Genomic DNA, 9,222 nt, shown 5'->3' on the forward strand with positions numbered 1-9,222 from the left:
CACCTCTCCTGTCCATCACAGAAAAATGAAAAAGCTTACAGCACCTGGTATTCCCAGGCGGTCTCCCATCCAAGTACTAACCAGGCCCGACCCTGCTTAGCTTCCAAGATCGGACGAGATCGGGCGTGTTCAGGGTGGTATGGCCGTAAGCGACAGTTGTGTGTTCAATCGGGCCTTTTAAAAATGCATTTGGGCACTTTTTAATCTCTTCATATTTTACTGTGTTTTTTTTCTAGGATGAATTCAATGCATTCTTGCACATGAGTGTCTGATCAAACTTTTTCAAGGCCTGCAGCATCAGCACCTCTCCTGTCCATCACAGAAAAATGAAAAAGCTTACAGCACCTGGTATTCCCAGGCGGTCTCCCATCCAAGTACTAACCAGGCCCGACCCTGCTTAGCTTCCGAGATCGGGCGTGTTCAGGGTGGTATGGCCGTAAGCGACAGTTGTGTGTTCAATCGGGCCTTTTAAAGACGTGGCATGGTGCAGCAAGAATGCGGTGGGGCATCTGCCCCACCACATTCTTGAATTTGGCTGTATTTTTAACGTTGTTTATAGTTTTCGTCAAAAATTTTGTCATGGTTTTTTTCTATGATGAATTCAATGCATTCTTGCACATGAGTGTCTGATCAAACTTTTTCAAGGCCTGCAGCATCAGCACCACTCCTGTCCATCACAGAAAAATGAAAAAGCTTACAGCACCTGGTATTCCCAGGCGGTCTCCCATCCAAGTACTAACCAGGCCCGACCCTGCTTAGCTTCCGAGATCGGACGAGATCGGACGAGATCGGGCGTGTTCAGGGTGGTATGGCCGTAAGCGACAGTTGTGCGTTCAATCGGGCCTTTTAAAGACGTGGCATGGTGCAGCAAGAATGCGGTGGGGCATCTGCCCCTCCACATTCTTGAATTTGGCAGTATTTTTAACGTTGTTTATAGTTTTCGTCAAAAATTTTGTCATGGTTTTTTTCTAATAGAATTCAATGCATTCTTGCACATGAGTGTCTGATCAAACTTTTTCAAGGCCTGCAGCATCAGCACCTCTCCTGTCCATCACAGAAAAATTAAAAAGCTTACAGCACCTGGTATTCCCAGGCGGTCTCCCATCCAAGTACTAACCAGGCCCGACTCTGCTTAGCTTCCGAGATCGGACGAGATCGGACGTGTTCAGGGTGGTATGGCCGTAAGCGACAGTTGTGTGTTCAATCGGGCCTTTTAAAAATGCATTTGGGCACTTTTTAATCTCTTCATATGTACTGTGTTTTTTTTCTAGGATGAATTCAATGCATTCTTGCACATGAGTGTCTGATCCAACTTTTTCAAGGCCTGCAGCATCAGCACCTCTCCTGTCCATCACAGAAAAATGAAAAAGCTTACAGCACCTGGTATTCCCAGGCGGTCTCCCATCCAAGTACTAACCAGGCCCGACCCTGCTTAGCTTCCGAGATCGGACGAGATCGGGCGTGTTCAGGGTGGTATGGCCGTAAGCGACAGTTGTGTGTTCAATCGGGCCTTTTAAAAATGCATTTGGGCACTTTTTAATCTCTTCATATGTTACTGTGTTTTTTTTCTAGGATGAATTCAATGCATTCTTGCACATGAGTGTCTGATCAAACTTTTTCAAGGCCTGCAGCATCAGCACCTCTCCTGTCCATCACAGAAAAATGAAAAAGCTTACAGCACCTGGTATTCCCAGGCGATCTCCCATCCAAGTACTAACCAGGCCCGACCCTGCTTAGCTTCCGAGATCGGACGAGATCGGGCGTGTTCAGGCTGGTATGGCCGTAAGCGACAGTTGTGTGTTCAATCGGGCCTTTTAAAGACGTGGCATGGGGCAGCAAGAATGTGGCTGTATTTTTAACGTTGTTTATAGTTTTCGTCAAAGATTTTGTCATAGTTTTTTTCTATGATGAATTCAATGCATTCTTGCACATGAGTCTCTGATCAAACTTTTTCAAGGCCTGCAGCATCAGCACCTCTCCTGTCCATCACAGAAAAATGAAAAAGCTTACAGCACCTGGTATTCCCAGGCGGTCTCCCATCCAAGTACTAACCAGGCCCGACCCTGCTTAGCTTCCGAGATCGGACGAGATCGGGCGTGTTCAGGGTGGTATGGCCGTAAGCGACAGTTGTGTGTTCAATCGGGCCTTTTAAAAATGCATTTGGGCACTTTTTAATCTCTTCATATGTTACTGTGTTTTTTTTCTAGGATGAATTCAATGCATTCTTGCACATGAGTGTCTGATCAAACTTTTTCAAGGCCTGCAGCATCAGCACCTCTCCTGTCCATCACAGAAAAATGAAAAAGCTTACAGCACCTGGTATTCCCAGGCGGTCTCCCATCCAAGTACTAACCAGGCCCGACCCTGCTTAGCTTCCGAGATCGGACGAGATCGGGCGTGTTCAGGGTGGTATGGCCGTAAGCGACAGTTGTGTGTTCAATCGGGCCTTTTAAAAATGCATTTGGGCACTTTTTAATCTCTTCATATGTTACTGTGTTTTTTTTCTAGGATGAATTCAATGCATTCTTGCACATGAGTGTCTGATCAAACTTTTTCAAGGCCTGCAGCATCAGCACCTCTCCTGTCCATCACAGAAAAATGAAAAAGCTTACAGCACCTGGTATTCCCAGGCGGTCTCCCATCCAAGTACTAACCAGGCCCGACCCTGCTTAGCTTCCGAGATCGGACGAGATCGGGCGTGTTCAGGGTGGTATGGCCGTAAGCGACAGTTGTGTGTTCAATCGGGCCTTTTAAAAATGCATTTGGGCACTTTTTAATCTCTTCATATGTTACTGTGTTTTTTTTCTAGGATGAATTCAATGCATTCTTGCACATGAGTGTCTGATCAAACTTTTTCAAGGCCTGCAGCATCAGCACCTCTCCTGTCCATCACAGAAAAATGAAAAAGCTTACAGCACCTGGTATTCCCAGGCGGTCTCCCATCCAAGTACTAACCAGGCCCGACCCTGCTTAGCTTCCGAGATCGGACGAGATCGGGCGTGTTCAGGGTGGTATGGCCGTAAGCGACAGTTGTGTGTTCAATCGGGCCTTTTAAAGATGTGGCATGTTGCAGCAAGAATGTGGCTGTATTTTTAACGTTGTTTATAGTTTTCGTCAAAGATTTTGTCATGGTTTTTTTCTATGATGAATTCAATGCATTCTTGCACATGAGTGTCTGATCAAACTTTTTCAAGGCCTGCAGCATCAGCACCTCTCCTGTCCATCACAGAAAAATGAAAAAGCTTACAGCACCTGGTATTCCCAGGCGGTCTCCCATCCAAGTACTAACCAGGCCCGACCCTGCTTAGCTTCCGAGATCGGACGAGATCGGGCGTGTTCAGGGTGGTATGGCCGTAAGCGACAGTTGTGTGTTCAATCGGGCCTTTTAAAAATGCATTTGGGCACTTTTTAATCTCTTCATATGTTACTGTGTTTTTTTTCTAGGATGAATTCAATGCATTCTTGCACATGAGTGTCTGATCCAACTTTTTCAAGGCCTGCAGCATCAGCACCTCTCCTGTCCATCACAGAAAAATGAAAAAGCTTACAGCACCTGGTATTCCCAGGCGGTCTCCCATCCAAGTACTAACCAGGCCCGACCCTGCTTAGCTTCCGAGATCGGACGAGATCGGGCGTGTTCAGGGTGGTATGGCCGTAAGCGACAGTTGTGTGTTCAATCGGGCCTTTTAAAAATGCATTTTGGCACTTTTTAATCTCTTCATATGTTACTGTGTTTTTTTTCTAGGATGAATTCAATGCATTCTTGCACATGAGTGTCTGATCAAACTTTTTCAAGGCCTGCAGCATCAGCACCTCTCCTGTCCATCACAGAAAAATGAAAAAGCTTACAGCACCTGGTATTCCCAGGCGGTCTCCCATCGAAGTACTAACCAGGCCCGACCCTGCTTAGCTTCCGAGATCGGACGAGATCGGGCGTGTTCAGGGTGGTATGGCCGTAAGCGACAGTTGTGTGTTCAATCGGGCCTTTTAAAGACGTGGCATGGTGCAGCAAGAATGTGGCTGTATTTTTGACGTTGTTTATAGTTTTCGTCAAAGATTTTGTCATGGTTTTTTTCTATGATGAATTCAATGCATTCTTGCACATGAGTGTCTGATCCAACTTTTTCAAGGCCTGCAGCATCAGCACCTCTCCTGTCCATCACAGAAAAATGAAAAAGCTTACAGCACCTGGTATTCCCAGGCGGTCTCCCATCCAAGTACTAACCAGGCCCGACCCTGCTTAGCTTCCGAGATCGGACGAGATCGGGCGTGTTCAGGGTGGTATGGCTGTAAGCGACAGTTGTGTGTTCAATCGGGCCTTTTAAAAATGCATTTGGGCACTTTTTAATCTCTTCATATGTTACTGTGTTTTTTTTCTAGGATGAATTCAATGCATTCTTGCACATGAGTGTCTGCTCAAACTTTTTCAAGGCCTGCAGCATCAGCACCTCTCCTGTCCATCACAGAAAAATGAAAAAGCTTACAGCACCTGGTATTCCCAGGCGGTCTCCCATCCAAGTACTAACCAGGCCCGACCCTGCTTAGCTTCCGAGATCGGACGAGATCGGGCGTGTTCAGGGTGGTATGGCCGTAAGCGACAGTTGTGTGTTCAATCGGGCCTTTTAAAGACTTGGCATGGTGCAGCAAGAATGTGGCTGTATTTTTAACGTTGTTTATAGTTTTCGTCAAAGATTTTGTCATGGTTTTTTTCTATGATGAATTCAATGCATTCTTGCACATGAGTGTCTGATCAAACTTTTTCAAGGCCTGCAGCATCAGCACCTCTCCTGTCCATCACAGAAAAATTAAAAAGCTTACAGCACCTGGTATTCCCAGGCGGTCTCCCATCCAAGTACTAACCAGGCCCGACCCTGCTTAGCTTCCGAGATCGGACGAGATCGGGCGTGTTCAGGGTGGTATGGCCGTAAGCGACAGTTGTGTGTTCAATCGGGCCTTTTAAAAATGCATTTGGGCACTTTTTAATCTCTTCATATGTTACTGTGTTTTTTTTCTAGGATGAATTCAATGCATTCTTGCACATGAGTGTCTGATCAAACTTTTTCAAGGCCTGCAGCATCAGCACCTCTCCTGTCCATCACAGAAAAATGAAAAAGCTTACAGCACCTGGTATTCCCAGGCGGTCTCCCATCCAAGTACTAACCAGGCCCGACCCTGCTTAGCTTCCGAGATCGGACGAGATCGGCCGTGTTCAGGGTGGTATGGCCGTAAGCGACAGTTGTGTGTTCAATCGGGCCTTTTAAAAATGCATTTGGGCACTTTTTAATCTCTTCATATGTCACTGTGTTTTTTTTCTAGGATGAATTCAATGCATTCTTGCACATGAGTGTCTGATCCAACTTTTTCAAGGCCTGCAGCATCAGCTCCTCTCCTGTCCATCACAGAAAAATGAAAAAGCTTACAGCACCTGGTATTCCCAGGCGGTCTCCCATCCAAGTACTAACCAGGCCCGACCCTGCTTAGCTTCCGAGATCGGACGAGATCGGGCGTGTTCAGGGTGGTATGGCCGTACATGACAGTTGTGTGTTCAATCGGGCCTTTTAAAAATGCATTTGGGCACTTTTTAATCTCTTCATATGTTACTGTGTTTTTTTTCTAGGATGAATTCAATGCATTCTTGCACATGAGTGTCTGATCAAACTTTTTCAAGGCCTGCAGCATCAGCGCCTCTCCTGTCCATCACAGAAAAATGAAAAAGCTTACAGCACCTGGTATTCCCAGGCGGTCTCCCATCCAAGTACTAACCAGGCCCGACCCTGCTTAGCTTCCGAGATCGGACGAGATCGGGCGTGTTCAGGGTGGTATGGCCGTAAGCGACAGTTGTGTGTTCAATCGGGCCTTTTAAAAATGCATTTGGGCACTTTTTAATCTCTTCATATGTTACTGTGTTTTTTTTCTAGGATGAATTCAATGCATTCTTGCACATGAGTGTCTGATCAAACTTTTTCAAGGCCTGCAGCATCAGCGCCTCTCCTGTCCATCACAGAAAAATGAAAAAGCTTACAGCACCTGGTATTCCCAGGCGGTCTCCCATCCAAGTACTAACCAGGCCCGACCCTGCTTAGCTTCCGAGATCGGACGAGATCGGGCGTGTTCAGGGTGGTATGGCCGTAAGCGACAGTTGTGTGTTCAATCGGGCCTTTTAAAAATGCATTTGGGCACTTTTTAATCTCTTCATATGTTACTGTGTTTTTTTTCTAGGATGAATTCAATGCATTCTTGCACATGAGTGTCTGATCCAACTTTTTCAAGGCCTGCAGCATCAGCACCTCTCCTGTCCATCACAGAAAAATGAAAAAGCTTACAGCACCTGGTATTCCCAGGCGGTCTCCCATCCAAGTACTAACCAGGCCCGACCCTGCTTAGCTTCCGAGATCGGACGAGATCGGGCGTGTTCAGGGTGGTATGGCCGTAAGCGACAGTTGTGTGTTCAATCGGGCCTTTTAAAAATGCATTTGGGCACTTTTTAATCTCTTCATATGTTACTGTGTTTTTTTTCTAGGATGAATTCAATGCATTCTTGCACATGAGTGTCTGATCCAACTTTTTCAAGGCCTGCAGCATCAGCACCTCTCCTGTCCATCACAGAAAAATGAAAAAGCTTACAGCACCTGGTATTCCCAGGCGGTCTCCCATCCAAGTACTAACCAGGCCCGACCCTGCTTAGCTTCCGAGATCGGACGAGATCGGGCGTGTTCAGGGTGGTATGGCCGTAAGCGACAGTTGTGTGTTCAATCGGGCCTTTTAAAAATGCATTTGGGCACTTTTTAATCTCTTCATATGTTACTGTGTTTTTTTTCTAGGATGAATTCAATGCATTCTTGCACATGAGTGTCTGATCAAACTTTTTCAAGGCCTGCAGCATCAGCACCTCACCTGTCCATCACAGAAAAATGAAAAAGCTTACAGCACCTGGTATTCCCAGGCGGTCTCCCATCCAAGTACTAACCAGGCCCGACCCTGCTTAGCTTCCGAGATCGGACGAGATCGGGCGTGTTCAGGGTGGTATGGCCGTAAGCGACAGTTGTGTGTTCAATCGGGCCTTTTAAAAATGCATTTGGGCACTTTTTAATCTCTTCATATGTTACTGTGTTTTTTTTCTAGGATGAATTCAATGCATTCTTGCACATGAGTGTCTGATCAAACTTTTTCAAGGCCTGCAGCATCAGCACCTCTCCTGTCCATCACAGAAAAATGAAAAAGCTTACAGCACCTGGTATTCCCAGGCGGTCTCCCATCCAAGTACTAACCAGGCCCGACCCTGCTTAGCTTCCGAGATCGGACGAGATCGGGCGTGTTCAGGGTGGTATGGCCGTAAGCGACAGTTGTGTGTTCAATCGGGCCTTTTAAAGACGTGGCATGGTGCAGCAAGAATGTGGCTGTATTTTTGACGTTGTTTATAGTTTTCGTCAAAGATTTTGTCATGGTTTTTTTCTATGATGAATTCAATGCATTCTTGCACATGAGTGTCTGATCAAACTTTTTCAAGGCCTGCAGCATCAGCACCTCTCCTGTCCATCACAGAAAAATGAAAAAGCTTACAGCACCTGGTATTCCCAGGCGGTCTCCCATCCAAGTACTAACCAGGCCCGACCCTGCTTAGCTTCCGAGATCGGACGAGATCGGGCGTGTTCAGGGTGGTATGGCTGTAAGCGACAGTTGTGTGTTCAATCGGGCCTTTTAAAAATGCATTTGGGCACTTTTTAATCTCTTCATATGTTACTGTGTTTTTTTTCTAGGATGAATTCAATGCATTCTTGCACATGAGTGTCTGCTCAAACTTTTTCAAGGCCTGCAGCATCAGCACCTCTCCTGTCCATCACAGAAAAATGAAAAAGCTTACAGCACCTGGTATTCCCAGGCGGTCTCCCATCCAAGTACTAACCAGGCCCGACCCTGCTTAGCTTCCGAGATCGGACGAGATCGGGCGTGTTCAGGGTGGTATGGCCGTAAGCGACAGTTGTGTGTTCAATCGGGCCTTTTAAAGACTTGGCATGGTGCAGCAAGAATGTGGCTGTATTTTTAACGTTGTTTATAGTTTTCGTCAAAGATTTTGTCATGGTTTTTTTCTATGATGAATTCAATGCATTCTTGCACATGAGTGTCTGATCAAACTTTTTCAAGGCCTGCAGCATCAGCACCTCTCCTGTCCATCACAGAAAAATTAAAAAGCTTACAGCACCTGGTATTCCCAGGCGGTCTCCCATCCAAGTACTAACCAGGCCCGACCCTGCTTAGCTTCCGAGATCGGACGAGATCGGGCGTGTTCAGGGTGGTATGGCCGTAAGCGACAGTTGTGTGTTCAATCGGGCCTTTTAAAAATGCATTTGGGCACTTTTTAATCTCTTCATATGTTACTGTGTTTTTTTTCTAGGATGAATTCAATGCATTCTTGCACATGAGTGTCTGATCAAACTTTTTCAAGGCCTGCAGCATCAGCACCTCTCCTGTCCATCACAGAAAAATGAAAAAGCTTACAGCACCTGGTATTCCCAGGCGGTCTCCCATCCAAGTACTAACCAGGCCCGACCCTGCTTAGCTTCCGAGATCGGACGAGATCGGCCGTGTTCAGGGTGGTATGGCCGTAAGCGACAGTTGTGTGTTCAATCGGGCCTTTTAAAAATGCATTTGGGCACTTTTTAATCTCTTCATATGTCACTGTGTTTTTTTTCTAGGATGAATTCAATGCATTCTTGCACATGAGTGTCTGATCCAACTTTTTCAAGGCCTGCAGCATCAGCTCCTCTCCTGTCCATCACAGAAAAATGAAAAAGCTTACAGCACCTGGTATTCCCAGGCGGTCTCCCATCCAAGTACTAACCAGGCCCGACCCTGCTTAGCTTCCGAGATCGGACGAGATCGGGCGTGTTCAGGGTGGTATGGCCGTACATGACAGTTGTGTGTTCAATCGGGCCTTTTAAAAATGCATTTGGGCACTTTTTAATCTCTTCATATGTTACTGTGTTTTTTTTCTAGGATGAATTCAATGCATTCTTGCACATGAGTGTCTGATCAAACTTTTTCAAGGCCTGCAGCATCAGCGCCTCTCCTGTCCATCACAGAAAAATGAAAAAGCTTACAGCACCTGGTATTCCCAGGCGGTCTCCCATCCAAGTACTAACCAGGCCCGACCCTGCTTAGCTTCCGAGATCGGACGAGATCGGGCGTGTTCAGGGTGGTATGGCCGTAAGCGACAGTTGTGTG

At 46.4% G+C, this 9,222-nt stretch overlaps 28 non-coding genes and 2 pseudogenes across 28 annotated transcripts; all 30 read right to left on the reverse strand.

The window, feature by feature from the left end:
- Positions 1–32: 32 nt before the first annotated feature.
- LOC138586791 (5S ribosomal RNA) lies at positions 33–151 on the reverse strand. The gene has a single exon (XR_011306852.1). It is a non-coding gene; the product is annotated as a 5S ribosomal RNA (ribosomal RNA).
- A 182-nt stretch (positions 152–333) lies between these two features.
- On the reverse strand, positions 334–442 carry LOC138587349 (5S ribosomal RNA; annotated as a pseudogene).
- Positions 443–691: 249 nt separating this feature from the next.
- LOC138587289 (5S ribosomal RNA) lies at positions 692–820 on the reverse strand (annotated as a pseudogene).
- Positions 821–1,068: 248 nt separating this feature from the next.
- On the reverse strand, positions 1,069–1,187 carry LOC138587209 (5S ribosomal RNA). The gene has a single exon (XR_011307248.1). It is a non-coding gene; the product is annotated as a 5S ribosomal RNA (ribosomal RNA).
- Positions 1,188–1,368: 181 nt separating this feature from the next.
- On the reverse strand, positions 1,369–1,487 carry LOC138586057 (5S ribosomal RNA). Its single transcript, XR_011306156.1, has one exon. It is a non-coding gene; the product is annotated as a 5S ribosomal RNA (ribosomal RNA).
- A 182-nt stretch (positions 1,488–1,669) lies between these two features.
- LOC138587247 (5S ribosomal RNA) lies at positions 1,670–1,788 on the reverse strand. Its single transcript, XR_011307283.1, has one exon. It is a non-coding gene; the product is annotated as a 5S ribosomal RNA (ribosomal RNA).
- Positions 1,789–2,003: 215 nt separating this feature from the next.
- On the reverse strand, positions 2,004–2,122 carry LOC138586058 (5S ribosomal RNA). The gene has a single exon (XR_011306157.1). It is a non-coding gene; the product is annotated as a 5S ribosomal RNA (ribosomal RNA).
- Positions 2,123–2,304: 182 nt separating this feature from the next.
- LOC138586059 (5S ribosomal RNA) lies at positions 2,305–2,423 on the reverse strand. Its single transcript, XR_011306158.1, has one exon. It is a non-coding gene; the product is annotated as a 5S ribosomal RNA (ribosomal RNA).
- Positions 2,424–2,605: 182 nt separating this feature from the next.
- LOC138586060 (5S ribosomal RNA) lies at positions 2,606–2,724 on the reverse strand. The gene has a single exon (XR_011306159.1). It is a non-coding gene; the product is annotated as a 5S ribosomal RNA (ribosomal RNA).
- Positions 2,725–2,906: 182 nt separating this feature from the next.
- LOC138586062 (5S ribosomal RNA) lies at positions 2,907–3,025 on the reverse strand. The gene has a single exon (XR_011306161.1). It is a non-coding gene; the product is annotated as a 5S ribosomal RNA (ribosomal RNA).
- Positions 3,026–3,240: 215 nt separating this feature from the next.
- Positions 3,241–3,359, reverse strand: LOC138586063 (5S ribosomal RNA). The gene has a single exon (XR_011306162.1). It is a non-coding gene; the product is annotated as a 5S ribosomal RNA (ribosomal RNA).
- Positions 3,360–3,541: 182 nt separating this feature from the next.
- Positions 3,542–3,660, reverse strand: LOC138586064 (5S ribosomal RNA). Its single transcript, XR_011306163.1, has one exon. It is a non-coding gene; the product is annotated as a 5S ribosomal RNA (ribosomal RNA).
- Positions 3,661–3,842: 182 nt separating this feature from the next.
- On the reverse strand, positions 3,843–3,961 carry LOC138586381 (5S ribosomal RNA). The gene has a single exon (XR_011306462.1). It is a non-coding gene; the product is annotated as a 5S ribosomal RNA (ribosomal RNA).
- Positions 3,962–4,176: 215 nt separating this feature from the next.
- LOC138586329 (5S ribosomal RNA) lies at positions 4,177–4,295 on the reverse strand. The gene has a single exon (XR_011306413.1). It is a non-coding gene; the product is annotated as a 5S ribosomal RNA (ribosomal RNA).
- Positions 4,296–4,477: 182 nt separating this feature from the next.
- Positions 4,478–4,596, reverse strand: LOC138586065 (5S ribosomal RNA). The gene has a single exon (XR_011306164.1). It is a non-coding gene; the product is annotated as a 5S ribosomal RNA (ribosomal RNA).
- A 215-nt stretch (positions 4,597–4,811) lies between these two features.
- On the reverse strand, positions 4,812–4,930 carry LOC138586066 (5S ribosomal RNA). Its single transcript, XR_011306165.1, has one exon. It is a non-coding gene; the product is annotated as a 5S ribosomal RNA (ribosomal RNA).
- Positions 4,931–5,112: 182 nt separating this feature from the next.
- Positions 5,113–5,231, reverse strand: LOC138587002 (5S ribosomal RNA). Its single transcript, XR_011307051.1, has one exon. It is a non-coding gene; the product is annotated as a 5S ribosomal RNA (ribosomal RNA).
- A 182-nt stretch (positions 5,232–5,413) lies between these two features.
- Positions 5,414–5,532, reverse strand: LOC138587248 (5S ribosomal RNA). Its single transcript, XR_011307284.1, has one exon. It is a non-coding gene; the product is annotated as a 5S ribosomal RNA (ribosomal RNA).
- Positions 5,533–5,714: 182 nt separating this feature from the next.
- Positions 5,715–5,833, reverse strand: LOC138586068 (5S ribosomal RNA). The gene has a single exon (XR_011306166.1). It is a non-coding gene; the product is annotated as a 5S ribosomal RNA (ribosomal RNA).
- A 182-nt stretch (positions 5,834–6,015) lies between these two features.
- Positions 6,016–6,134, reverse strand: LOC138586069 (5S ribosomal RNA). Its single transcript, XR_011306167.1, has one exon. It is a non-coding gene; the product is annotated as a 5S ribosomal RNA (ribosomal RNA).
- Positions 6,135–6,316: 182 nt separating this feature from the next.
- On the reverse strand, positions 6,317–6,435 carry LOC138586070 (5S ribosomal RNA). The gene has a single exon (XR_011306168.1). It is a non-coding gene; the product is annotated as a 5S ribosomal RNA (ribosomal RNA).
- A 182-nt stretch (positions 6,436–6,617) lies between these two features.
- Positions 6,618–6,736, reverse strand: LOC138586071 (5S ribosomal RNA). Its single transcript, XR_011306169.1, has one exon. It is a non-coding gene; the product is annotated as a 5S ribosomal RNA (ribosomal RNA).
- A 182-nt stretch (positions 6,737–6,918) lies between these two features.
- On the reverse strand, positions 6,919–7,037 carry LOC138586072 (5S ribosomal RNA). The gene has a single exon (XR_011306170.1). It is a non-coding gene; the product is annotated as a 5S ribosomal RNA (ribosomal RNA).
- A 182-nt stretch (positions 7,038–7,219) lies between these two features.
- On the reverse strand, positions 7,220–7,338 carry LOC138586074 (5S ribosomal RNA). The gene has a single exon (XR_011306172.1). It is a non-coding gene; the product is annotated as a 5S ribosomal RNA (ribosomal RNA).
- A 215-nt stretch (positions 7,339–7,553) lies between these two features.
- On the reverse strand, positions 7,554–7,672 carry LOC138586330 (5S ribosomal RNA). The gene has a single exon (XR_011306414.1). It is a non-coding gene; the product is annotated as a 5S ribosomal RNA (ribosomal RNA).
- A 182-nt stretch (positions 7,673–7,854) lies between these two features.
- On the reverse strand, positions 7,855–7,973 carry LOC138586075 (5S ribosomal RNA). The gene has a single exon (XR_011306173.1). It is a non-coding gene; the product is annotated as a 5S ribosomal RNA (ribosomal RNA).
- Positions 7,974–8,188: 215 nt separating this feature from the next.
- Positions 8,189–8,307, reverse strand: LOC138586076 (5S ribosomal RNA). Its single transcript, XR_011306174.1, has one exon. It is a non-coding gene; the product is annotated as a 5S ribosomal RNA (ribosomal RNA).
- A 182-nt stretch (positions 8,308–8,489) lies between these two features.
- Positions 8,490–8,608, reverse strand: LOC138587003 (5S ribosomal RNA). The gene has a single exon (XR_011307052.1). It is a non-coding gene; the product is annotated as a 5S ribosomal RNA (ribosomal RNA).
- A 182-nt stretch (positions 8,609–8,790) lies between these two features.
- LOC138587249 (5S ribosomal RNA) lies at positions 8,791–8,909 on the reverse strand. The gene has a single exon (XR_011307285.1). It is a non-coding gene; the product is annotated as a 5S ribosomal RNA (ribosomal RNA).
- Positions 8,910–9,091: 182 nt separating this feature from the next.
- LOC138586077 (5S ribosomal RNA) lies at positions 9,092–9,210 on the reverse strand. The gene has a single exon (XR_011306175.1). It is a non-coding gene; the product is annotated as a 5S ribosomal RNA (ribosomal RNA).
- Between the last annotated feature and the right edge of the window lie 12 nt (positions 9,211–9,222).

This window comes from Semicossyphus pulcher, unplaced genomic scaffold (assembly GCF_022749685.1).
Source record: "Semicossyphus pulcher isolate SPU_LCO1_2020_fin unplaced genomic scaffold, fSemPul1.0.p SCAF_11, whole genome shotgun sequence".
NCBI classification, from domain to species: Eukaryota; Metazoa; Chordata; class Actinopteri; order Labriformes; family Labridae; genus Semicossyphus; species Semicossyphus pulcher.